The sequence below is a fragment of the Rhipicephalus sanguineus genome, chromosome 10, assembly GCF_013339695.2.
Source record: "Rhipicephalus sanguineus isolate Rsan-2018 chromosome 10, BIME_Rsan_1.4, whole genome shotgun sequence".
NCBI lineage: Eukaryota > Metazoa > Arthropoda > Arachnida > Ixodida > Ixodidae > Rhipicephalus > Rhipicephalus sanguineus.
The window spans coordinates 27,688,024-27,713,989 of record NC_051185.1 but is presented as its reverse complement, the minus strand read 5'-3'; the positions used below and the strand labels follow the sequence as shown (position 1 = coordinate 27,713,989).

Here is a 25,966-nt window from a genome sequence, read left to right as displayed (position 1 = left end):
CAACGTAGGCGTCTGCTTATTTGAATACGAAGTAAACATGCAGTTAGCGCCTCTCTTCCTTTATTATTAGATGCGAAGTATCTTAAGGCGGAGCTCAATCCGGTGGTGGTGGTGTGCGGCGTGACCACCCTTACTGCGCATGCGCATACCCTCTCCACACACCCCCTCTCCACTTCCCCTCCCCACTTCCCCTCTCCCATCCCCCTTTCCACTCTTCCTCTGAAACGCGGGCTAGACATGCCGAAATTCTCTCCTGCGCAACGCCGCGGTGAGCTCGAGCGCATGCGCGTCCCCTCCCCTTCTCTCTCCTCTCCTACGCTGCCCCCCTCTCGCCCGCCTGTCGACCGCGTTCCCCGCTCGCCCTGTGAGAATTAACGGCCAGGCTAGATGGAAGATACGACGCGCGTAGCGTCCCTCTTCGCGTTCCACGACGCGAGGTCGGTAGCATGCCCAACGATCGCCAACGGAACGCGATCGTGCAAGTGCTCCGGCTTCGCATCGCCTCATGGTCCCCTTTAGCGGGAGATGGTGTAATTTTATTATTACTTCTTTTTGCCTGCGCCAAGACGAAGACCTTAAAGCTTTTCCTGCAAGGCACACTAAATAAATAATTGATTGAATATGATTTTTTTTTGTATTTCTGGGTCCTGTTTACGAGCGGAACTCACACATAACTTATCACTTTAGTAATCAGTCGGCGCTTAACGCCTTTCACAGCCAAATCCTGTACTTAAGTCACACTTCTTTCTCCGTGACTAAAGCTAAACTTTAATCGGCACTTAACTAGCGGAAAATAGAGTACAGCTAATGGCAACCTTAATCTGTATCCTCAAGCCGAGTTGGTGCGTCTCTAGTAGGATATATATATATATATATATATATATATATATATATATATATTTATATATATATATATATCCTTGGATTGGAAGAGCAACAGAAAGGCGGAAAGGATTCACATAGTTCCTACAGAGGTATGGGAATCACTTATATACGATAACCGCGTTCAACTTTGTGCACGATCACTGCACGGTAATAGGTATCGTACAGAGAAGCCGCAGCTGTGCCTTCAGCCATAACAGCTCGTTTCGTGTAGCTTGCCAGGGAGCAAGCGGGCATAAATCTGTGCATTGTTCTTCGGGCTATGCGGAGCGATTAAGAGCGGTTACTACGGTTCGCCGTGTTAAGAAAGAAGGCGTATTTTTCCCTAACGTTTACTCCACGCACTCATTACAACAATTAACGCGCTGTGTGCCATTGTGTCAACAAATTAGACTCGACGTTGAAGTATAGCTTTAGTAGGCGTTGTATAGTTTAATTAACACTATACAATAGAGGCAATCTTGTCCTGGTGCCACACCATGATAACAGCGACCTTGTGAGAAGAGTGTTGTCTGTCTTATCGTTGTTCTCATATTTGTTACTTATCTCTCTTCTTGATGCATCCTTGTCTTCTCTTGTTTTCGAGTAAGCAGGCAACGACGCGAATTACAGATGAACCGATGTTGTGAGTCCTCTTTGTATCACGTTGGAGTGGCCTGTGAGCCTCCGGGCTCAACGTCTAATATTACAATGGCTGAGGTTTTACTTCCCCAAACCACGTTATTATTATGAGGGACGCCGTATAGAGGCGGGCTCCGGAAATTTTTACCATCTGGTGCTCTTTAACGTGCACCTAAATCTAAGTACACGGGCCTCAAGCTTTTCGCCTCCACCGAAATGCGGCAACGGCGGCTGGGGTTCGAACCCGCGACCTTGGGATCAGCAGCCGAGCACCGTAGCCACCGTGGCGGGTTAGCCTCAAGTTCTTATTCGGTCTACTGCCTTGCCAACCTAAAAAAACGTTGAGGGCAGTTTGCATTAAGTCGCGCAAAGCTTGGCATAGCGAAGCACGGGCCCGTCGCCGCTCGTGCTCCCCGTCGACCGACACGTCTAGCTTCGCGATGCGCGGCTTCCTCCTCGTGAGTACGCACTATAGAGCGGAGGTTGCGCGTGATGTCTCCGTCGGAGGGCGTGGCTTAGCTGCTGCGCATGCGCGGCTTGGCCAGGTGATGCGGTATCTGGTCGCTAGACGACTTGACGCATGCTTCCTCTTTCTTTCGATCTTTTTTTTTCTCTCTCTCTACTTCTCTCTCCTTCGCTGACGTTCTCATCTGTATGTCTTCCTTTTTCTTTCTGCATTTCTTTCGCTCTATTTCTCTTTTTTCTCATTCTTTCTGTGCTACGCTTTACTCTCTCCCCTCCTCCTCACCATGACATCTCTCCTTCTCACGCTCACTTCCCTTTCCCACCCCCTTGCTGCACTACACTATACAAGGATATTTGATATGCTCTGCTAGCTTGCGACCTTTCTATATAGCACCAACATTGTTATGCGTGTTGTTCTATTTTGTGTGTTGAATATGTATCTTTGTGACATGGAATTGAAAACTATGCGTAATAAAGAAAAAGAAGCCTGAATAACCGAGTGTTTAGGATGCTCGCCTTCGGATCGAGAGTACGAGGGTCCGAATCCCGCCTCGTGAAGAATATTTTTTCGGCATAAATTTCTCTCTCTCTCTTTCTTTACATCTTTCTTTGTTTCTTTCTTCCTTTCTTTCTCTCGTTCTTTCTTTCTTTCTCTCTCTGTACACGTTCTCTCACCCATGACGTCATAGCAGTGAGTAGCGGCATCTGCCCAAATTCTGTGGCACATACCCCTTCATGCATGATGACGATAGTTTTCGGGCAGGGTCACACACTTTACGCCGAGCTAGAACAGCTTAGACATTAATATGTCTTTTCTTTTTCTTAAGCGATGCCGTGTATGGCTAGGCGAAACGAAAGTTCGTCAGTCCTATGAACGCAAAAACACCTGTAGCGTACGCGCCACAGAAATTGGGCAAACCCTGCTACTCACCAGCGGTGCACTAAAAATGAAGAAGGGAACACGCGGGAGGCAAACACCGATTAAGATTTCCGGACAGACGTAACCAATAATTGAAAAATACATTAACGAACCGTTGGGACGAACCCACACTCTAAGAAAAAGAGAGTATGTGTTACTCCCTTTTCGGTGAGTCCTGGCTCGCCACGTAATGTGACTCTCTTTAAGGAGACACGTTAACTCTCTTTTGGGTGCCACTACTCTCGGGAGAGGGAGCATGTGTTACTCCCTTTCCGGCGAGTCCTGGCTTGCCACGTAATGTGACTCTCTTTAAGGAGACACGTTAACTCTCTTTTGGGCTCCACTACTCCCCGGAAAGGGAGTATGTGTTACTCCCTTTCCGGCGAGTCCTGGCTTGCCACGTAATGTGACTCTCTTTAAAGAAGCACTTTAACTCTCTTTCGGGTCACAGTACTCTCCGACAAGAGTATAATAATGATCTTGAAGTATAATGATCTTCAAAGAGAGTTCACGCGTCCGTTTATGGAGAGTGATATACGTGGCAAGTCAGGACTCACAGAAAAGAGTCAATGGACTCTCTTTTTTATTCTTAGAGTGCAGCGATAAACGTGCGGGCCGCACGTTCAAGCTTCGCAGCTTAACAAACATTACGGGCTGCTTGGGCGGTGGCTTTCTTCTAAAGAAAGAACTATAAGTACATAACTTCGTGCGCTTTACGATAGAGTATAATTGATCTTTGTTCTAGTATTTCGCTTTTGTCATTTCTTCCTATACTTTTCCACCGCCAATCCTCCAACAGGTTTCACTAACCTCGACAGCGGATGTGTTCGCCTTTTTACCTATTTGCTTAATGTTTTCCCATTTGCGCCTTTTCCCCATTTAGCTCGATTTCGTTATTTTGTATAACCTTCTTTGACATTGTGTAAACAAACATCGATTTGCTTCATGAGTCTGTTCCCCTATGTGATACCCGTTCGGGGACTTTAGGGGTATTAGGAAGTAAATAAATAAATAAATAAATTAATTCATTAATAATCCCTAAAACCGAGGGAAACAGATTAGGAGGACCGTAGCACGCACCGTCAGGGCGTGCCCTTTGCTTCATACAAGCCCTCACTCCTTGTGTTTTGTATTGTTTTCTATTTCATTTGCAGACCGCAGTTTCCAAGCTATCCATCAAGGGCTGGCTGCACGGTTCGCTACATACACAGAAACACCGCTGAGACGAGCATACGTGTGTTGTTCAGCGCCGCCCCTCATCTTCAACCCCTCCCTCCCAACCCCCCCTCAGCCATCTATACATCCAACATTGGAATCGCCCGCCTCTATATAAGAACAACAGCACGGAGGATTCTCGGCGTGTGCGCGCGCGCGCAAGCACTTTGCATGCCGTCGGCCTTTTCACGACGCTTCAGATAGACAAGGATCCTTCTTTCTCTCTCTCTCTATTTCACTCACACACACACGAGCCATCATCCTATACTTTCTCACTCTCCAGAGGAGCCGTGAGCGCCCGTCTGAGTGCAACGACCGAGCCTTTCTCCCCTCTCTCTCCTTCTTACACACACACAGCAGAGCAGTGCGTTCAGCAACAGTGGCTGCAGGCGAGCTCCGAAGAGCTAGCCGCATGCGGGCCCGACGTTGCTTCGTCTTTGCGTGCGAGTGCGTCGTCGTATATACTTACGTACACACACGCTTACGGGGTGGGTACAGAGATTGGAGGAGAGGGAGAAGATCGTCGACTCTGTGTCCCCTTTCCACCGCATTCTCTCAAGCTCGCCAACATGTACACAGCTTCCCTTTCCTTTTTTTCTCTCTCTCTCTCAATCACCTCCTCTGGATTCGCCCCTTCTTCATCGTTTTCGGAGATGGATGCACGCGCACCGAAATGGCGTCAGCCCTCGATGTGTTCTTGTTCTTACTTTTGTTGTTTGTTGTACTCTTGTGGCTCTTTTCCTCTTTCTTAGTGTTTCAAGTGCACGTATACGACGGCCACTGCACCCATCTAACCTCGTCTCGGAGGAGGAAAAAGGATATGCGTCTCGATAATACCGTGCAGTAGAGGAAATGGCATACAGGACGCGTCTGTCTTATAACCACGAACGAGAAACGGGAGAAATGCACTTGCCAAATTTCTACCGTCAAGTCTCTTTGCGTCTGATGCCGGTTTTAGAGAAAAATTTAACTCGGGGCTAAATAGGATGTTCATACCGAAACACACATGCGAAACGCAGAAGTGATTTTATCAGGTAACCAATGGACATAGTGAGGCGACAGCCATAGATCGATCATCAAGCGCGAAAATTGACCGTCGGCGTCAACACGAGTGATGCGAGAAATCACCACGTGATGGCGCCAGCATGACGTCACGTGTCGCCAAAATTTGTTACGTCATCATGACGTCGCTGTGGCGTCACATACCGTGACGCCAAACATGACGTCCTCGCATATGATATGACACCGTCGCTTGGTCAAAGGTGGACCGATAACGGAGGCAGTGCAAAACCAGATGAGGTGCAGAAAGCTTGCAGTGCCTCCGATCCTGGAGGCAATGCAAAACCACGTTAGCTGCAGAAAGCTTTTGGAAATGGGCGAGGGAGGATCAATACATCGAGTGAGAAGAAAAAGAAGATGGCGAACGCATAAGAGACCCTGCGAGTTTTTTCGTATACGCGCTGCTGTAAGAGAGAAAGTTAAATTCTAGTAACTGTAGCAACAGAATGCAGCGTTTGGCCTAGAACTTCTTGATTTAATTCTTTTATTTACGCACAGTAGCCCATTAGCAGGGACTTCGCAGGAGTGGGTACACTACATAGCAAGAATAAAGTAAGATAAAATCAGCGCATTCTAAGATATGTATAAAGCTGACATACGAAAATAAATTTTTAAAAATGGGCCACCCGTAAGCTTTGCCTTTAAGAGTTGAACGCGATAGCGATCAGCTTTTAAACAGATTGAACGCGATAGCCTGCCTTCGTTTCTCGGTGGAGACCTAAACTGAGCCACAAAAGCCAAAGTACAAACGCCCTCCACCTCCTATCTTTATTTGCATCTACCTAAGAGTTTCTTACGGCCAATGCTGCTATTTCGCTCACAACTAAAGACGCCGACGCCGCCGACACCGAAATTCCTGCGAAACTAGCTCTTTAACGCTGTTGCGTTAAAAGCAGCTAAACAGTCTCCAAAATATTAAGACACGAGAAAACAATACAGTACCCTGTTATATAAGCTATACTAACACATTTCGAACCTTCATCTCAAAATAATGAACGAATGTGGTATGGCGCATTGTTCAACTCTTCGAATGGTCTGGGGAAGGAAATGCGGGCACCACACCCAGCGAAACGAATGAGGAGGACAGCACACCCTCCGTCAGTGGGGGCCCGAAAAGAAAAAAAAATAATGCGGGCCACCTCATCAACTACATTGTATCCCGCTAGCATCTTTCCTCTTCCAATTGTTTTCTTATTCTTGTTTCGGTTTAGCCTCGAATGCCCGCCGATGATATAGTGCGCGAAGCCTGTCCTAGTTTCGCGGGTGGCCTCTCCTCCCGTTTCCTTACGCTTATGTGTCATATATGTTATATATATGGAGGGCGATGGTGGTGAAAACTTGTTTATTTGCAGTAGAATTTCTGCAAAGAAGCTGCGAATATTCGGACGTTCTCCGCTTGCAGCATCCGCTCTGCGGGCCCGGTCAATCAGACTCAGCTGATCTTCCAGGTTCTCGGTGGCCAACAGCTCTTCCCATCGCTCCGCTGTATAGGATATTGTATTGGGGGTACACTCTTAAAAAAAAGGTAGTGCTACTTACTAACTTTGAGGTAGTAAATTGCTGTCACAACATTCACTACCTAAGTAGTAACTGCAGGTAGTAAACGGCAAGGTAGTAAAGTTACTACCATGTCATTTACTACCTGCAGTTACTACATACCAGAAGGTAGTAACAGAAAGTTAGTAAATTTACTACCTGCAGTTACTACATGCCAGAAGGTAGTAACAGAAAGTTAGTAAATTTACTACCATGACGGTTACTAGTTCCCATTACTACTTATTGGAAGGTAGTAAGCTAAGCTAGTAACATTACTACCATGATGGTTACTACTTAGTTACTGAATGCAGGAAAATAGTATTTGAAAGTTAGCAAACTTCCACCGTGAATGTTAGCTATTTGCAGCAACTATTGATGAAAACTTGCTACACCATCTGGCAACGTCGGTCAACTTCATGAACTAGAAAACTTGCATCTTACTTAATACAAGGAGCATGCATCAGCTAATCTCACAGAATATATCCCTTATAAAAAAATTTAATGTATTTCAATAAAGACACCAATGTCTTTAGACATCGGAATCATTAAACTGTCTTATGCCAGTCTAATCCACACCTAATTAGGGTCTACAAGGAATTGGCTGCTGTTAGTGTGTAGAATTCTGACGCACGAGTTTCAGCGTATTGCAGCCTTATGCCTGCAACAGCATGTTTGCTGCACACAGTTCAATAAATCTTTTGTGGTTAACAATAAGAAAGTGTGTACGCTTTAGAGCTTTGTAACAAAAATATCAGCAGACCATTTCCTGCAATGACTACATCAACAGCGTTCTTTACATGTAAGAGCATTTTGAAGCCAATAAGTAATCTTATAGGCCTATGATGCAGGCATTTCGAAACAAGCTCTACATTGACAATTTATTTAGTTTCAATGGGACAATAAATGGGGCTAGTTCATTCAATTCTCATGAAAGTGCAGTTTTATAATAACAAACAAACCAATAAGACGATACGAGCAGTTTCCAGGAGTAAGCGCTTTTTTATTTAATTTCTCGACGCGGCACTGATGATAGGATCTCCTGCGCTGCACTGTTGTGGTACAGTTGCTGTATTTGAAACCTGCAAGAGAGTGTGAAAATGTAGTTTGGCACTGAAGTGAACAGCTTAGCACAACACAAAAGATGCTGCAATTTATGACTGATGACTTTCCGTTTCGAAATAGTGATATCATTTTTACCATTTTATTTGAATGATCAATGTGTATTCAATGTCCAACCCCATAGCCCCGGCTTCGTGCTGCTTTGATCAAAAACATAAGAAAACAAACCACTATACAGCACTTCTTAGAGCTGTGGTGTAATAGATAGGTCAGCTATCATATGCAGACCAATTAGCTTGGTCAGCTTCTTTGATGTAACGTTGCATAATAGCGTCCTTTCGCTACTCAAATGGTACTCCATGCATGACTCCTGGGTTCATCAGTAGGCCTATTCCACTTGATTGTTTTAAACAAAACTATCACAGAGCAATTTGTAGCTCATGCTCAGCTTGTGCAAGGTGCATTTGAGCAATAGGCACGTGGAATGTGGAGCTGCATCTTGGTGATACAGCAACACAAATGCTAAATTCTAGTCAGAAGAATGATAAAATGGTGGTTTCTTTAACAACCTACAATATATTTTATCAATATGCATGTTGCAACAGGTTACGAACCATTTCTACAAAAATTTAGAAATAGAGCATTAGAGGAAGCAAGCCAAAGGTATATTCACCAGGTACCTTGAACAGGTCACAAAAGTTTTATGAAAATGGAAATATTTTTTCGTGGTTCCATGCTTAAGAGTACACACTTACAATATCAGCTTGCAAATATTGCATAGTCATGAATTTGATCACCTCTCTTTTACAAACAACAGAAGAATCTACAAGAGGATACAGGTGGGCTAGTTGGTTCATGAACATTGTGGCAAAACAGTGCAGACAACAGGACAAAGAACATACAGGACACAGCGCAAACTATCAATTGATTTCTTTATTGGAAAGGCAGAGAATATATAGGCAGGCAAACAAAAATCGAAAAATGGCACAAACGCTATCAAGTGATTCAGCCGGCCGGCATTACTATCAATTTCATAAGGGTTTACAAGGTGTGACAAAAGCAGATTTCATTAAAACGTAAACACGAGCAAAAAATGGCAAGAAAGAACGATGACATGGCGGTTGGTACGAAACTGATTAAAACCGCTAAAATCCGACACTCATAAATCAACAAAAACCATGAACCGGGGTCTGCAAAAGAAAGGTTTGCAAGTGACAGCAAGGCTAGAAAACTGCAACCACGAACAATAAAACAGGATACAAAACAAGAAAACAAAAGCATGTGACAACAAGCTTAGTGATCACAATTGAGGCTCATGGCACCTAATTTCTTCGTCAAAGAGTGCTAGTGATGGCGCACTAACGCAAGCTGCTCCCCTTTTGTGAAATGTGCGCCTCACAAATTTTGTGTGCACATTGATCTCGATATTTCGTGAGAACTTGCACATTGTCAAGCAAAGGGGAGCAGCCGCATGATGTACAATGCCAGGTTACTGCCTGTTGTTGCTTCTCACGCATTCTGTCATTTATGCACCGTGCGGTATGTCCTACATATGATTTTCCGCATGATAATGGAATGTCATAAACGACGTTCTTCACGCATTCAACGAAACGATTTCTGTGCTTCTTGTCACAGCAAGAGGAGATTGTTTCATCCCTGTTCACTAGCCTGCATAGGGAGGCCAGACGGTTTGGGGCGGAGAACAAAACTCGTACGCCTACTCTGCCGGCTGCCTTCTTCAACCTATGAGAGAAACTTTGAATGTAGGGAACGACAGCCAAGCGAGAGCGAGTGTGCTCATTTGGCGTGTTATTTCTTGTCGTTCTAAGAGTGACCAGGAGCTTTTCAGCTAGGGAGCTTTAAAGAGTGCTGGGGAACCCTGCGCTCCTCAAGCGTTTCACCTGAATCATAAAACTTGTTTCTGTTCGATGAGGGCATGATCAGACGAGGGCGCTTCTCAGAACCTCCGAGATTTTCAAACCACTAAAGAAGTACCTGTACAAGGACAGCAGAGGTTCTTGTATTTGCTGCTCGTAGTCCATGAATACCACAGCTGCTGGAGTTATTTTCCTTGGTCTCAGAAGAATTCGCTTCCGTATCCTTCTGCGTAATCTAAGCTAGTTAAAAGAGGAATAGGCTATTCCAACATCAGAAACGTCCTCGTCCGATCATGCCCTCAGTGGACGGAAACAAGTTTATGATTCAGGTGGAACGCTCGAGGAGCGCGGGGTTCCCTAGTGCTCTTTTGAGCTCCCCAGCAGAAAAGCTGCTGGTCACTCTTAGAATGACAAGAAATAACAGGCCAAACGAGCACACTCGCTCTCGCTTGGCTGTCGTTCCCTACATTCAAAGTTTCTCTCATAGGTTGAAGAAGACTGCCGGCAGAGTAGGCGTACGAGTTTTGTTCTCCGCCCCAAACCGTCTGGCCTCCCTATGCAGGCTAGTGAACAGTGATGAAACAATCTCCTCTTGCTGTGACAAGAAGCACAGAAATCGTTTCATTGAATGCGTGAAGAACGTCGTTTATGACATTCCATTATCATGCGGAAAATCATATGTAGGACATACCGGACGGTGCATAAATGACAGAATGCGTGAGAAGCAACAACAGGCAGTAACCTGGCATTGTACATCATGCGGCTGCTCCCCTTTGCTTGACAATGTGCAAGTTCTCACGAAATATCGAGATAAATGTGCACACAAAATTTGTGAGGCGCACATAATTCACAAAAGAGGAGCAGCTTGCGTTAGCGCGCCATCACTAGCACTCTTTGACAAAGAAATTAGCTACCTTGAGCCTCAATTGTGATCACTACGCTTGTTGCAGGCCCATAGCCAGGAATTTTTTTCGGGGGGTGGCACTTGTTGAAAGCCTTGACTATTTGAGAAAAACGCCTATTTTCATGATTTATTTTCGATAAAACACCATGTGTCTTCAAAATTCCGGGGGGGGGGGGAGGGGGAGGCGAACCCCCTAGCCCCCCCCCCCCCCCCCCCTGGCTATGGGCCTGGCTTGTTGTCACATGTTTTTGTTTTCTGTTTGATTGGACTCTGGTTCTTCGTTTTTGTTGATTTATGAATGTCAGATTTTAGCGGTTTTAATCGGTTTGGTACTGACCACCATGTCATCGTTCTTTTTTGCCATTTTTTGCTCGTCTTTACGTTATAATGAAATCTGTTTTTGTCGCATCTTGTAAACCCTATCAGAATTGATAGTAATGCCAGGGGCCGAGTCACTTGATAACGTATGTGCCATTTTTCAATTTTGCTCGCCTGCCTACAGATTCTCTGTCTTCCCAATAAAGAAATCAGTTGATAGCCAGCTCTGTGCCCTGTATGTTCTTCATCCCGTTGTCTGCACTGTTTTGCCACAAAGAAGAATTCACATTCGAGTGTGTTGTTACTTATTAAACATCTTGACAGGATAGCACAGCTACTCAAGAAAAGAGCACAAAGCAGTGCTGAACTCACAACTAACTTTTCTAGAAATCGCGCAGATGCTTAAAATATCACCTGAACCCAAGTGTCTTCACAGAGATAACATCATTTACAGTGCATGTACAAACAGTAAAATGCAGTAATCAAATGTATATCCAGGAGAGAAGCAAGGAGCACTGTCCGTTTATTATCTCATGCTCCCTCCTGAGTATGTACCAACATGCCCAGTAACAAGTATTGCTAAAAGGTACGCCCTTCCACCGTAGTATGAATTTAATGAACAGTTGACCTTTGCTGTCAAACAAGGCTATTCAAGGCATCATCATACAGTGCATTACACATATCTTTGTGTGGTAGGGCTCAATCTGTCTCATGAACCGTGTGATGTACAGATTTATGGTACCTTTATAGATGTGGTGGGATCATGTTCCAAACAATGTGATGAAACATATGGGTATGCCCTGCCTTCTAATGAAGGCTCTCTCCGATACAGGTTATCACTCTCAGGCTTATCGATTATTTGACAACAAGGCTTTGTTAGAAGGAAATAAGTAGTCGCATGTTGCAAGATGCTGCACAAAACTAGGTTGCACCACAACCTATAAAAATACCATAAATCTGTTCATAAATAGCAGTAAGGTCAGAAGAGCGAATATTAAGGCCCACCACATAGAGAAATAGAGCATTGGAATGCACTGCGAAAGTGTGTCCTAGAGCTTTGCATGAGTCAGTTTTGTATCACTTGATAATATAGTGGCAAAATATATATGGGTGATTCCACGTAAGATCGAACAATCGATGGCTGGTCGACCTCTCAAATTTATTTCAAAATTTTATATATTATTGCCTGATGAGTGGAAAGAAGAGATCCGCAATTTGTCTTGCCGCCAAAAATTTTTTCGAAGCACAGGAAATCAATAACGACGAGGAGGTGGAGTGGAGCGCTCATCCGCTCTGCTGTTTTGGCCAACTTGCGTTATGAATTGCACAAATATATTAAAGTTAGGTAGCTGAAATTTATTTACCTAAATATATGCACGTTTTTGCTTCTGCTCAGGTATTTTTAGTTTTTGTGTGTAGTGTAGATGTTTTTATAAAAAACCTCAAAAATGGCCCAATTGGCAAAATTTTCTTTACTTTGAAGGTCTTTATCTCAAAAACGCCTCGTAGCAGAGCTACAAAAATTCCGCATTACGTTCTTCACATGCTTATCTACCAAACTTCCAAATCTTGTATTTATATAACTTTTCAGTAAAGAGATATGATCGGGCTAAGTTCAAGAAAACACCGAACAATGGAAACTTCTGACGACAATTAAAAAAAAGAACCCATTTTTTAAATTTCTTAAACTTTGTCCACTTATTCTCCTCCACATCAGCTTTCACAATCATTAAAAACATGTTGCATAATGTCGTTGCACTAATAGTTACGGCCCCTCCAATGAGACCCTTAAGCCTGTTTCACATGCGAGCGACCGAGCGGCGGGGCCCGCGGCGATCGAGCGGCAGCAGGACGCTCGGATGCGGCTTCGTTTCACATGCGCCGCTTTTGCGCGGCGCGCGCCTCTGCGAAGCGCAGTGATGGTTGTGGGAACCGCCCGTTATCCGCGGGTTTCCTTTCTCCGGGCTCGTTTGTTTTGGTGCGCTTAGGTTGCAAGTTTCACCAGCCTTCTACTTCGGTGATCGATTTTCACGCGCCTAGACCTTGAATGATGAAAATGTGCAGTGTATCAGAGTGCAATTAAACAACTTCAGTAGTCACGTTTATTTCTGTTCCAGCTTTATTTTTTACCACGCAAGTCATGTTGCACGCACATACACTTGGCCATGGAAAAGCAAAAGAAAGAATTGGCTTTTGTGTTTTTAAGCTTTCACGGGGCTTTCGGTGGCTTTTGCTCTCGAATGCCGCGAGGCGTTGATGCGCCGTCTGGGCCGGCAACCAGATGAAGCGGCCCAGTCGACGATATTGTGTGTTTGTGAAGGAGCTCGTCCCTCTTTTTGCCCATGGGCATTCCAGTAAAGAGGCGGCGGCACTTGTCGTCATCGGGGTCCGTGACCATTCAAAAAAAGAAAACAGCAAACTTTTCGAACGTGCTGGGCCAGAGTGGTAAACAAGAAAAAACAGCAGCATGTGCTGCGAGCTACAAGTGCGGAGTGCGGTAGGGTCCCTCTGACCGGACCTATGTTGGTGCCACGATTCGATAAAAATGCAAAAGAACAAAATGACACGTGCAAACGATTTGTCTGCTTTGACGGAAGCGCCGTAGAGGACAACAAAAGGAAAAGAACGGCACTTCTACACTGCCAGCTCGTTGCTGCGGATGTCGTCTGCTAGCAAACCGAGTTCCTCCCGGCGCGCGCGCACCCGTTCCTCAACTCCACCCCTGCAGTCACGTGCTCCGCACGTCACTGCTCTCCCATTGGTTGATCATTGGTTGACCTTGGGCAGACGCGCTGCCGCCGCTGCCGCTAGCGAATTTTTCCAACTCCGGCGATCTCGATCGCTGGCGTTGCGAGCGTCCACTGGTCGCTCTAAAAAACCTGTTTTTTAGAGCGACCAGTGGACGCGCGATCAAGATCGCCGGAGTTGGAAAAATTCGCTAGCGCCAGAGTGGCTGCCCAAGGTCACCCAATGGGAGAGCAGTGACGTGGGGAGCACGTGATTGCAGGGGCGGAGTCGAGGAGCGGGCGCGTGCGCCAGGAGGAACTCGGTTTCCTAGCAGACGACATTCGCTGTAACGAGCTGGCAGTGTAGAAACGCCTTTCTTTTCGTTTTGTTGTTCTCTACTGCGCTTCCATCAAAGCAGACAAATCGTTTGCACGTGTCATTTTGTTCTTTTGTATCTTTATAGAATCGTGGCACCAACACAGGTCCGTACAGGGGGACCCTACGGCACTGCGCACTTGTTGGTCGCATGTTTCAGTTTTTTTTTTTTTTGCTACTCTGACCCAGCACGTTCGAATAGTTTACTGTTTTCTTTTTCTTTTCTTCAATGGTCACGTACCCCGAAGACGACAAATGCGAGCTCCCCAGACGACGACATTGTGGGTTTGCAATGGTTGCCGGCCCAGACGGCGCACCAACGCCTTGCGGCATTCGAGAGCAAAAGCCACCGAAAGCACTCTGAAAGCTTAAAACCACAAAAACCATTTTTTTTTTTTTTTTTTGCTTTTCCATGGCCAAGTGTATGAGCGTGCGAGAAGACTTGCGTGGTAAAAAAAGTAAGCTGTAACAGAAATAAACGTGACTACTGAAGTTGTTTAATTGCACTCTGATACACTGCACATTTTCGTCATTCAAGGTTTAGGCGCGTGAAAATCGAGCACCGAAGTAGAAGGCTGGTGAAACTCGCAACCCAAGTGCACCAAAAGAAGCGAACTCGGAGAAAGGAAACCCGCGGGTAACGGGCGCTTTCCACAGCCATCACTGCGCATCGCAGAGGCGCGCGCCGCGCAAAAGCGGTGCATGTGAAACGAAGCCACGTGCGAGCGTCCTGTCGCCGCTCAATCGCCGCGGGCCCCGCCGCTCAGTCGCTCGCATGTGAAACAGGCTTTAGGCAAGGATGGGCAATTCCGACTTCTTGCCCAGCAAGTGCATAAAATGAAGGCAGGATTGAATTTCTTTATATTAAAAGACCAACAGTACCGAAAAAGGTGTCGCCGGCACTGAAGACGTTAATTTTGAAATTATTTGGTCACTGCAGCGGCCACGAGCGCGGAGCTACCGAGCAGGCGCGCGCGCACCCGAGATGCTCGTTGTAAGAGACGGCGCAGTGAGAGCTCGTTCTCGCGTCCTCAGACCGATTGAGTTCGAAACAGCAACACCTCTCGGGTGACTTGAACGCACGTGCACTGGAGCTTCGCTATTCTATCCGCCCTCTGTTCGCATCTCAGCTAGGCGCTGATAACACGGCGGAGATGGAAGCAAGATGAAAACTCTATAAGGGAGATATGAGCGCTCGCTTCACGCACGCTGCTGCCACAGAAACTGCGCTGCGCCAGTTGCGATCAGTGGAAAGCATGAACGTGGTGCTCCAGTGGCAAAGCAAAATATGGATTGTCAAAGGAAAGAAAAGCAAAACTATCGGTAACCGGATGCGCTTGCCTATCTTAGATGTCGGCAGCAGACGGCCTGAACTAGCCGCGCGTTCAGAGCGCTGTTCACACTTCATTCGGCTCGGATAGTTCTTGTGCTTTGCTCTTACTCTACTCCTCCTGTGCGTCTCATGGCAAGAAAGTATAGCTCGGAATGAGTGTATTGTGGAGACTACCTTTCGAAGCACAAGAAGCTTAAAGGAGTACTGACACGAATTTTAAAAAATTTCGGATTGTTGCTCTAAATAAAATACTGGTGTCGAGAAACGTAAAACGACTATTGTGGTGCCTGGGAATGCATCCTATATATTTTAATTAGCGCCACCTTAAAAAGACACTTTCGGTGTCGATATCGAGGGGGTGGTTTCTCAGTGTCGTTTCATAGCAGTATGACGTCACGGAGATACAGAAACTCGCGACGTACTAGCGGGAAATCCGTCATCTGCTCGTGGTGGAATAGACAAAGATGAGTGAATTGTCGTCCAGTGACCCTGACAGTGATTTCTACGATTTAGGCTGCATGCAGGACGCAGAACTCGCGAACTCGGAGGAACTGTCTTGCTCAGCGACGAAAACTTCAAAGTCAAATTGAAATATTTTATACGTGTTCTCCGGCTCCAGTGTGTGGACAGCGTGGACACTGCATACCAACGAAGCAAAAAATGTCCCTTTTGCGATGTCTTAAAATTGTGTCAGTACTCCTTTAATTATTGCAAAGAAGCCAAAATTTCGCAGAGTTACCGACCTAGACATAAATGCTTTGAAGGAACGTTTAACGCCCGAAAGATCAGTGACTGTCAATGAGACGGACTACTTGTGCTACGCGTGCTATTGCTACCACTGCAATGAAAGATCTTCACGGAACGCACAGTTTAACGATGACATTCTTATGCCCTCTGAAAAAGAAATCGACGCAATTAACCAGATCACTGCGACTACCGGTGCACGTGCGTTCAAGTCACCCGAGAGGTGTTGCTGTTTCGAACTCAATCGGTCTGAGGACGCGAAAACGAGCTCTCACTGCGCCGTCTCTTACAACGAGCATCTCGGGTGCGCGCGCGCCTGATCGGTAGCACCGCGCTCGTGGCCGCTGCAGTGACCAAATATTTTCAAAATTAACGTCTTCAGTGCCGGCGACACCTTTTGAGGTATGTGCTGGCCTTTTAATAAAAAGAAATTCAATCCTGCCTGCATTTTATACACTTGCTGGGCAAGAAGTCGGAATTGCCCATCCTTGCTTTAAGGGTCTCATTGGAGGGGCCGTAACTATTAGTGCAACGACATTATGCAACATGTTTTTAATGATTGTCAAAGCTGATGTGAAGGAGAATAAGTGGACAAAGTTTAAGAAATTTAAAAAATGGTTTTTTTTTTAATTGTCGTCAGAAGTTTCCATTGTTCGGTGTTTTCTTGAACTTAGCCCGATCATATCTCTTTACTGAAAAGTTATATAAATACAAGATTTGGCAGTTTGGTAGATAAGCATGCGAAGAACGTAATGCGGAATTTTTGTAGCTCTGCTACTAGGCGATTTTGAGATAAAGAGCTTCAATGTAAAGAAAATTTTGCAAATTGTGCCATTTTTGAGGTTTTTATAAAACCATCTACACTACACACAAAAACTAAAAATACCTGACCAGAAGCAAAAACATGCATATATTTAGGTAAATAAATTTCAGCTACCTAACTTTAATATATTTTGTGCAATTCACAACGAAAGTTTGCCAAAACAGCAGAGCGGATGAGCGCTCCACTCCACCTTCTCGTCGTTATTGATTTCCTGTGCTTCGAAAAAATTTTTGGCGGCAAAACAAATTGCGGATCTCTTCTTTCCACTCATCAGGCAATAATATTTAAAATTTTGAAATAAATTTAGGAGGTCGACCAGCCATCGTTTTTTCGATCTTACGTGGAATCACCCATATGTTTCATTGCCTTTTGCTGTTTGTAAATGCCTGCAGATGACGTTATCAATGCAAGAACACGTGGGTACGCATAACATTGAAACCATTATGCTTATCGCAGACTAGTGAAGACAGGACAAGAAGGGACACAGATAGGCGCTAACTTTTAAGTGTTTTTTGGACTCAGATCACACATATTTATAATTTAAAAAGAAAAACTTCAACATGCGCAGGCACAGCTGTGGCCAGGAAAAATAGTTCTTTCTTTGACAAATAGTGTAATGACACACTAACGCAATCTCGAGAATATGAATACTTGCTGATTCAATGATCAATGCAGTATAGTTTCTTTACTCTTTGGCAAACCGGCAATCCCTGCCTTTCTTTACATTGTTGCAATGCAAAGAAGATTTCCTTGAGATGATGTCCCATTTGCCCTCCATAATGCTTACCCCATGATAGGGGTATCTGATAAACGGTACCTTCCTTGCAGGGCATGTAAAGTGTCCTGTGATTCTTATTGCAGCCAATCCTCTCCTCTGAGTATGTGGGTTGCTGCTTTTCCATAGTTTAGCATGCTTATTTGAGGCCATGAACACTATGCTGATGATCCCAAGCACCAACCATTTTTATATTGTTGAATATCACATGCGGATATGGCATAGTGGCAAACATTTTTCGGCCATCAAGATTTGCCTTTTTTTTTTGGCATGGCAACTGGAAGGTGGTTTTCTGGGTAGGGCATATGCAACCAATACAGCAAGGTGAACAGGATATCCTGCTTGTGTCAGGGGAGTTCTTTGGAAATTAAGGCTTGTCCACAAGAAATAGGAACAGAAATTTTTACCGTGTTAGCGAGCCACAGAGGCATAGGCAGAAATTCATTTCGGGGAGGAGGGTGGGTGGGGGCATGGGCTCTGTCTGCTACCCCCTCGCTACGCCACTGTCGAGGCAGTGTCAGACAATGCACCTTTTTACCATTATTGAGTGGGAGAAACTAAAAGGCAGCAATGGCTTGTTTCCCATCAGTTCGTATGACTAGCTCATGCAGCTTTTATGCGAATGAAATTGTACATTCAGGAACCTGATATGGTACAATCCTTGCCTGGATGCTCGTGGGTAAGCACCAGCGGGTGTTAGTAATCATGTGCCAGTGTTAATACGTTAGTGGCTTCAGATTCGAAAGAACCTTTGTGGTATTTAATGAAGAGACAGTCATCCTCATATCTAAAACATTTAAAAACTTATGTGCTAGCATATTGTACTAAATAATCCTGTCCCTATTTCTTTTGGACGAGGCTTGATTTCAAGGACTCGCTGGACGCAAGCAGGATATCGTGCTCCCCTTGCTGTATTGGCTGCAGAAGCCCTACTCAAAAAAACACCTTCCAGGTGCCAGGCCAAAGAAACTGCTAATCGTGATGGCCAAAATATGTTTGCCACTATGTCATACCTGCCCAGGATATCCGACAATATAAAATCGGTTGGTGCTCGGGCAATCATCAGCATAGTGTTCACGGCCTCAAATAAGCGTGCTAAACTATGAAAAAGTTCCAACCCAGGCACTCACTTGGCTGCAATAGGAATCACAGGACACGTTATGCGCGCTGTAAAGAAGGCATCGTTTATCAGATCATGGGATAAGCATTATGTGGGGCAAATGGGGCAGTGTATCAAAGAAAGGCTCAGGGAACACTGAAACATAAAGAAAGGCAGTAGTGACTTGTTAGCTGAACACTGGAGCATGCGTGGTTGCTTCCCACTTTTTGATGAATTTTATTGTGCGTAAGCCCAGCGACGAAACTACTACATTAAAATTGAGTCGGCAACTATTAATAATCTTGGCTGAGATCGCGTTAGTGTGCCTTCACTATCTTTAACAAAGAAATAATTATTTTTCTTCGATGCAGCTGTGCCTGCGCACGCCTGAATTTTTTGTTTTATGGCAGCACCACACAGTTTCACCACACACTTTCATGGCAGCACAAACAACACAGATGTTCGGTGGAAGATGGAGGAGGCTTGAAGAGACGAAGAAATCCTCAAACAACTCTTGAACGAGTAGACTTGCCTTCATCAAGATAGCAACATCAAGAATTAACAGTTGCTCCCTTTATGAAGAGAACTCCAAGTTTCAAAACGTTGACTCTGGCGACATCCCATGCTCAAAAATTACAAACTCAACAATACAAACTATTCCACGTTCCATGTTCAAGGAATGCAAGCTACATAATATGCATTGCACTGAAGTGCAGAAGATAGTTTTCCCACGCATAAGCTAAAGGCCAGTATATGCTGTATCTCAATAGGTGCTACGTGTCCAAACTGTGCCAATCTAGTGATGAAAAGAAATGCCTACCACTCATTATGGCTTGCCCGGGCTTGCAGGATGTATGCTCCTATCTTGTACTGCAACCTGTCCTCTGTGTCGGTGCCATGAACAGCTCTCATCGCTGATACATGCATAACAGATACCACAAAAAAACATTGATTTTCACGCAAAACAAACCCAACCACACACAGATAGTGAGTACCAAACATGTCTTCAGGCAAGTCTATATTCATATATTAAAGAGATCGATCCTTCAATGAAGGGATCAGGGTGCAATAAGAACAGCTGTATTAGTGAACTAGCCACTTGCAGACTATTGAAAGAGTGCCACTGCATGTTCAACATTCACACATGTACACAGTAAGCACTACCCGGAATATGCACATAGCCGTATGGGTGATGCAGATGACAAAAACGAGATACACTTTTATCGAAATATAAAAAAAATGAAAAGAGTGCGTGGTCCATGTGCACTTGGTGTGAGGTGGGAACGAGCCATACACATTGTATTACATCATGAATGTAAGCCATTCAGGAAACAAACTTTTGGTTCTCTAAAGCGAATTCACATGTAGTTTGTCTTGTACAGTTGAGCTGTCAATTTGATTTCATTTTCAGTTATGTAAGCCCTTCACAAAACCGAGAATATTTTCCAACTTTCTGTGAACTTCTGGAAACATATATGAGAACTGAGATCCTTTTCTTTTAATTTATGACCTTACAAAGCTAAATAAACACAAAATCACTGCATACTAAACCTTGGTTATGCATTTAAGTAAGAGAGCAATATTGGTACCATGCCGAGTAAAAAAAAAAGCGTGAAAATACAATAACTTGAAGCACCACAGAATAAAGCAACATTCTTACTACATGAGCACAACCTAAGTTATTTGTGATAGAGAACCTCGTGCGCTTCAATATGCTAAGAAAAAATATATAATGACAGAACAAGAGCTCACGCATATTTTCTCAAACACACAATATTGCAACGAAGCGTAGCATGTGTTAGCTTAATTAACCTAATTTAATTGACATATTCATCTAATAACACTATTTGATATAAACATGTGCTTCTTCAAATTCAGTACGCATTTTCTGGAGTATGCACTTAGTAGCAGTACGTAACGCAATTCACTTAAATACATTTACTTCAAGTGAGCTCCTTTAAAACATTTATGAGGCAGCTAGGTTGAAATACTTACCACAAAACAACTACATGGATTTCTCGCGAAAAGCTCGGGGACGCAACCACGAAAACATACCCATCATCGTGTGCGCGTGTCAGGGCTGTGTGTTTTTCTATCAAGTCCCCAGTCTTGTGATGTCCCCAGTTTTGTGATATCTTTGCGCGTTATTACCGAGTTTGGTGAACTCTCGCAGCAACACCGTGAAAACATTATGGGACAACCCATGTGTTTAAAAAGCAAGCACTTTCTATCGGCGATTAGGGATTCTAGAAACATTCTCAAGCGATGATCTCGTACAGTAAACAGTCAAGGAATAACAGAACAACGACACGAGGCTTGCATGATCGAAGCATAAGATCGCGTAGCGCAACGCGCATCCTTCAAACATGTAATTTATGATGGTGTATATAAGTGCACTCAAAGCACAAAACATACCTACCTATCGGGTATCTGGTTGTTCATCCTCGCTATGCCAACACGCCGGTTCCTGCGTAGTAGTTATTATGCAATGAAGTAACAAAGTTACGTAGTTCAGCGACCTTCAACTTACCCAAGTTTGGCATTGGCTGTGCACTCTTCATAGTGGCTCGTCAAAAGGCTCACGCTTCCCCTCCTGTGGAACCGCGGTCGCCGCTTGTCCCAACACTCGGGCGCGGATTGTCTTCGGAAGTACACTCGATATTGAATCACTCGATCAACGTGAGTAATCGATGAACGAAGCAAGAAAGCACTTTTGAGCGCGGACACAAAGCTGCGCGTCCCATGAGGCTGTGTTGAGCGGCAACGAACGACGACTATCATCCGCCACTGGATCAAGGCAGGAGAACGCCCCAACACGCGGAAATTGCCCAGTCGACGAATGTCGAGTACGATAAGCACACAATAAACGCACACAATATCTAGTAACACGATAAAAATGTAAGCGCGAGGCACATGTGTTCACGGGAAGCTGGTCGTGCTCCTGTAGTACAACGAGACCTGTTGCAACAGTTAGCTTACAGTCTAAACCAAAAAAAATATAGGTGGCAGCAGTGTCGTGCTATGCTACAGGTCATATTTTATATTAGAAATAAAACGTTTTCGTGGCTTTTCACACAGGTTTAGGTGCAACTGCATTATTTGTTCGTTATTTATACTTAGTTTTGCAGCTATACCTATTGTGTTTGGCATATTAGAACAAATTTCAAAGCTCACACCTGAATCAATGGTCATCTCTGAGTCTTTGTAAAGCAACGCTGCAAAGTACAAATCTCGGGGGCAATGATTTTGTGTACTACAGGTGCCGAACACAATTTTGTTGTAGAGTTAGAGGCTTTGCCGGTGTGTAGTGAAGCATGAATAACATGCATTCCCGCACAATAAGAGAGAATGGGTGTACCTGACCAGGTGGCCATTCCTCTACTTTCTCTCCGTAGCAGCGGGTGTTGTTGTAACAGCAAGCAGAAGCGTCAGCTGCGGGATAGGAGTCATGCGTGCGCAACTCCCGCCTCCCTCCTCCATCACCCCCCTCGCCTGAATTTACCGACGAGGAAGGGGAGGGTAAGAGAGGGAGGGGGGGTGCGGGTGCACTTACGTACCCTACTTACGTTGCCAGCCACTGTTCCCAGCCGTATTTTTGTTGTAAACATATAGCTGATATTTAAGTGCACTTTCAAATTCTGACAACGATATGATAGGTTTATCTCCTGTGCTTTCCTCAATGTCCACTGTTCAGCTAATCCAATCCCCCAACCTCCGGGCAAATGGAAAACTATACCCGGTGGATAACCTTCAATCTATATTGAGTTTTAGAACCTTGTCGTATAACACTTGGTGCATGAGTATTTTGTTGTTTTCGGTTCTGGTGCATAAACATTCCTGGGTGGCTTTCCCTGCAAATTTGTATTTAGACCATGCACAGGCGATGTCACTGGTCAGTGTAACCTATTTATTTACTATGCATGTCATCCGACAGTGCACAATTAATTCTTGCGTAAGAATAAATCCTTGCCCGTTCTATATCGCCAAAACGAAAAACGCTACACTCTCGCATTGAAAATAATATTGCGCAATAAAAATATTTATAAAAAGCATTGTGTGGTGTCAGTAGACCTCTCTTCAACCAATTCACATCCCCTTTCACCCACTGACGACATGCTACTCTAGATGCGGCTGCACCCCCTTTCTTTACACGTCAGAAGCGGACGTATGTGTGCAAGTACGCAAGTAGTAACGTTTACTAACACGCCACCTAGGCAGGTAGTGCCGTTTACTACCTCTGACATTTACGACCTCGTGTGTACTTCTGAGGTAGTAAAAGCACCGCAATACGTAGTAATGGGGTCACAAAGGTAGTAACGGGTCCCGTTACTACCTTTTCTACTACCTTTTTTTTAAGAGTGTAGTGTTGCAATGGCGTCGAAGGATGCAGGTTGGTGCGTTGGGCGGGGCCGCTGCGGAACTTCGTCGTGCGTAAGGGCGCGCGACTCGAGAAAGAAGTGTCACTCAGGCGTCGCTTCGCGAAATAGCGGCTGCAGGCCACACGGAGCCGAAAGTACGAAGCTTAGACAAATCCATGTAGTACACATCGCTCCCATGCCGGATGAAGCGCCATGCGTCACAGCTCCCAAAAATACTGGCGCCAGTTTTTCCTTTAGTTTATAATTAGGAAACTCTATGAGAACGCGTGAGCCAACGATCACCATGACCGCTCCCTTACACGACGCCTGGGGAAGACGACGTCCTCTGTAAAGTGAGCCTGGAGACCCAACTCCGGGCAGTAAGTGCCGAGAAGGTGGCCGCCAGACACCGCCTGAACGCCCCCTTGCAAGAGAGAGAGAGAGAAAGAGAAAGGAAAGACAGGTTAACCAGAGAAAGCCTACGGTTTGCTACCCTGTACGTGGGAAGGTTCCTTGTGCATTCGGCAAAGACGACTCTAAGGCGAAAGCAATCATCTTTTCCAGCGCCTTTTTCTTCTCAGTCAACTGTATTGGTCACCCGGACACAAACTAACGCATTGTATATCACATGGACGCAAACTAACCAATCTTCTGCTCAGACCAGCTCACTTGGACTAATGCCCACCGACTAAGCCGGCTCTACCCGGACTAAATTAGGCTCACGGAATCTCTACACAACCGGGCTCACTCGGACTCAATCAAACTCGCTAAACTTCTCCTCAGCCGGGCTCACAAGGACTTAGGCTATCCAAACTTCTACTCAGCTGGGATAATCCGGACTTAGGCTCACCAAACTTCTAATCAGCTGCGATCATTCAGACTCAGACTCAGGCTCATCAAACATCTACTCAGCCGGGATCATCCGGAATCAGCCTCACCACACTTCTACTGAGCCGTGTTCAACCGGAATCAGGCTCACCAAACTTCTGCACAGCTGGGAGCACCCGGAAGAAGGCTCACCACACTTCTACTCAGCCGGGATCATCTGTACTCAGGCTCACCAAACTTCTGCACAGCTGGGATCATCCGGAATCAGGCTCGCCACACTTCTACTCAACCAGACTCAGGCTAACCACACTTCTACTCTGCCGGGATCAACCGGACTCAGGCTCACCAAACTTCTACACAGCTAGGATCATCCGGAATCAGGCTCACCACACCTCTACTAAGCCGGGATCATCCGTAATCGGGCTCACCAAACTTCTACTGAGCCGCGATCACCCGGAAACAGGCTTATCGAACTTCTACTCTGCTGGCATCAACCAGACTCAGGATCACGAAACTTCTACACAGTTGGGATCATCCGGAATGAGGCTCATCACACTTCCACTCATCAACTGGACTCAGGCTCACCAAACTTCTACACAGCTAGGATCATCGGGAATCGGGCTCACCACACCTCTACTCAGCCGGGACCATAAGGAATCAGGCTCATCACACCTCTATATACTCAGCCATAATCATCCGGAATCGGGCTCACCAAACTTCTACTCAGCCGCGATCATCCGGAAACTGGCTTATCAGACTTATACTCTGCCAGGATCAACTGGACTCAGGCTCACCAAACTCTACACAGCAGGGATCATCAGGAATCGGGCTCACCACACCTCTACTCAGCCGGGATCATCCAGAATCAGGCTCACCACACCTCTTCTCAGCCGCGATCATCCGGAAACTGGCTTATCAGACTTCTACTCTGCCGGGTTCAACCGGACTCATGCTCACCAAACTTCTACACAGCTGGGATCATCCGGAATCAGGCTCACCAAACTTCTACACAGCTGGGATCATCCCGAATCAGGCTCACCACAATTCTACTCAGCCGAGATCATCCAGACTCAGGCTCACCCAACTTCTACTCATCCGGGATCATCCAGACTCCGGAGTCAATCTTAACCGAATTTATACACAGCCGGGATCATCCGGACTTAGATTCTCAGAACTCCTCTTCAGCAGGGCTTCAGTTGGACTTAAACAGACCAGAACGCGAATCAACCAAGCTCGCCTAAACTCAGATATGGGTCGCTGTCAAAACCGAGCTCGTGAACTTGCATGTGCCAGACCCGCTGCGACGGCGCATGTGCGGAATGGCTTTACTGCATCATCAGGGCGCAGGTGCGACTTCCGGTCGTTGCGACCGCATTTAGGTTAAGGCGAAATTTTAAAACAGAAAATCACTCGTTGCGTTAGATTTAGGCGCACGTTAAAAAAACCCCGAAGTAATCGAAAATAATCCGTTTCTCTCCATATATATCATCTCATGCAGCTGCGGTGTTGCTCTTAAACTCCATGAATCCTTATAGTAAACCAGTTCGTCGGACGAATACTGAGCGGAAGCTTGTGTGCGTCATCGGATTGTAGAAGGCAGCGACCGTAATGGTCGAGACATCCTTTCACTTGACGTCCGTCCATCAGGCATGCTTGCCTCGCACGTTCATCAATACATCTTTGATCTTTCTTCTTGCATGGCGATGCGTGGCGTACGCACGCAAGAAGGTTTCACCCATCCGAAAAGAAGAAAAAAATATCAACGCCTCATATGCATTTTCCTCCGTCGAATGATTACGCCACTTTCTACTGGTACATTTTTTTTCTGCATGCAGTTGCCGGCGATTGCAGGCGTAGGTAAAAGTATAACTTTGTCGGAGAAACCGAGACGATCCTTAATTGCGCCCGCGATCGTCGACGATGTTCGCGCACGATCGCCGACCACTGAGGCAATGATTCGCATCGTGCTACTCAGTGCGCGTACAAGGTCTCGACGGGAGCAAGCCCGGAGGCTTAACAAAAAAATCAGAAAACGCTGATGACGTCTAT

The 25,966-nt window shown here is 45.4% G+C and overlaps 1 long non-coding RNA gene across 1 annotated transcript; it reads right to left on the bottom strand.

The window, feature by feature from the left end:
• Nucleotides 1-7,709: 7,709 nt before the first annotated feature.
• LOC125760150 (uncharacterized) lies at nt 7,710-21,219 on the bottom strand. Its single transcript, XR_007417796.1, has 3 exons — nt 21,151-21,219; nt 19,552-19,645; nt 7,710-7,776 (listed from the first exon to the last, which is right to left on the bottom strand). It is a non-coding gene; the product is annotated as an uncharacterized LOC125760150 (long non-coding RNA).
• Between the last annotated feature and the right edge of the window lie 4,747 nt (nt 21,220-25,966).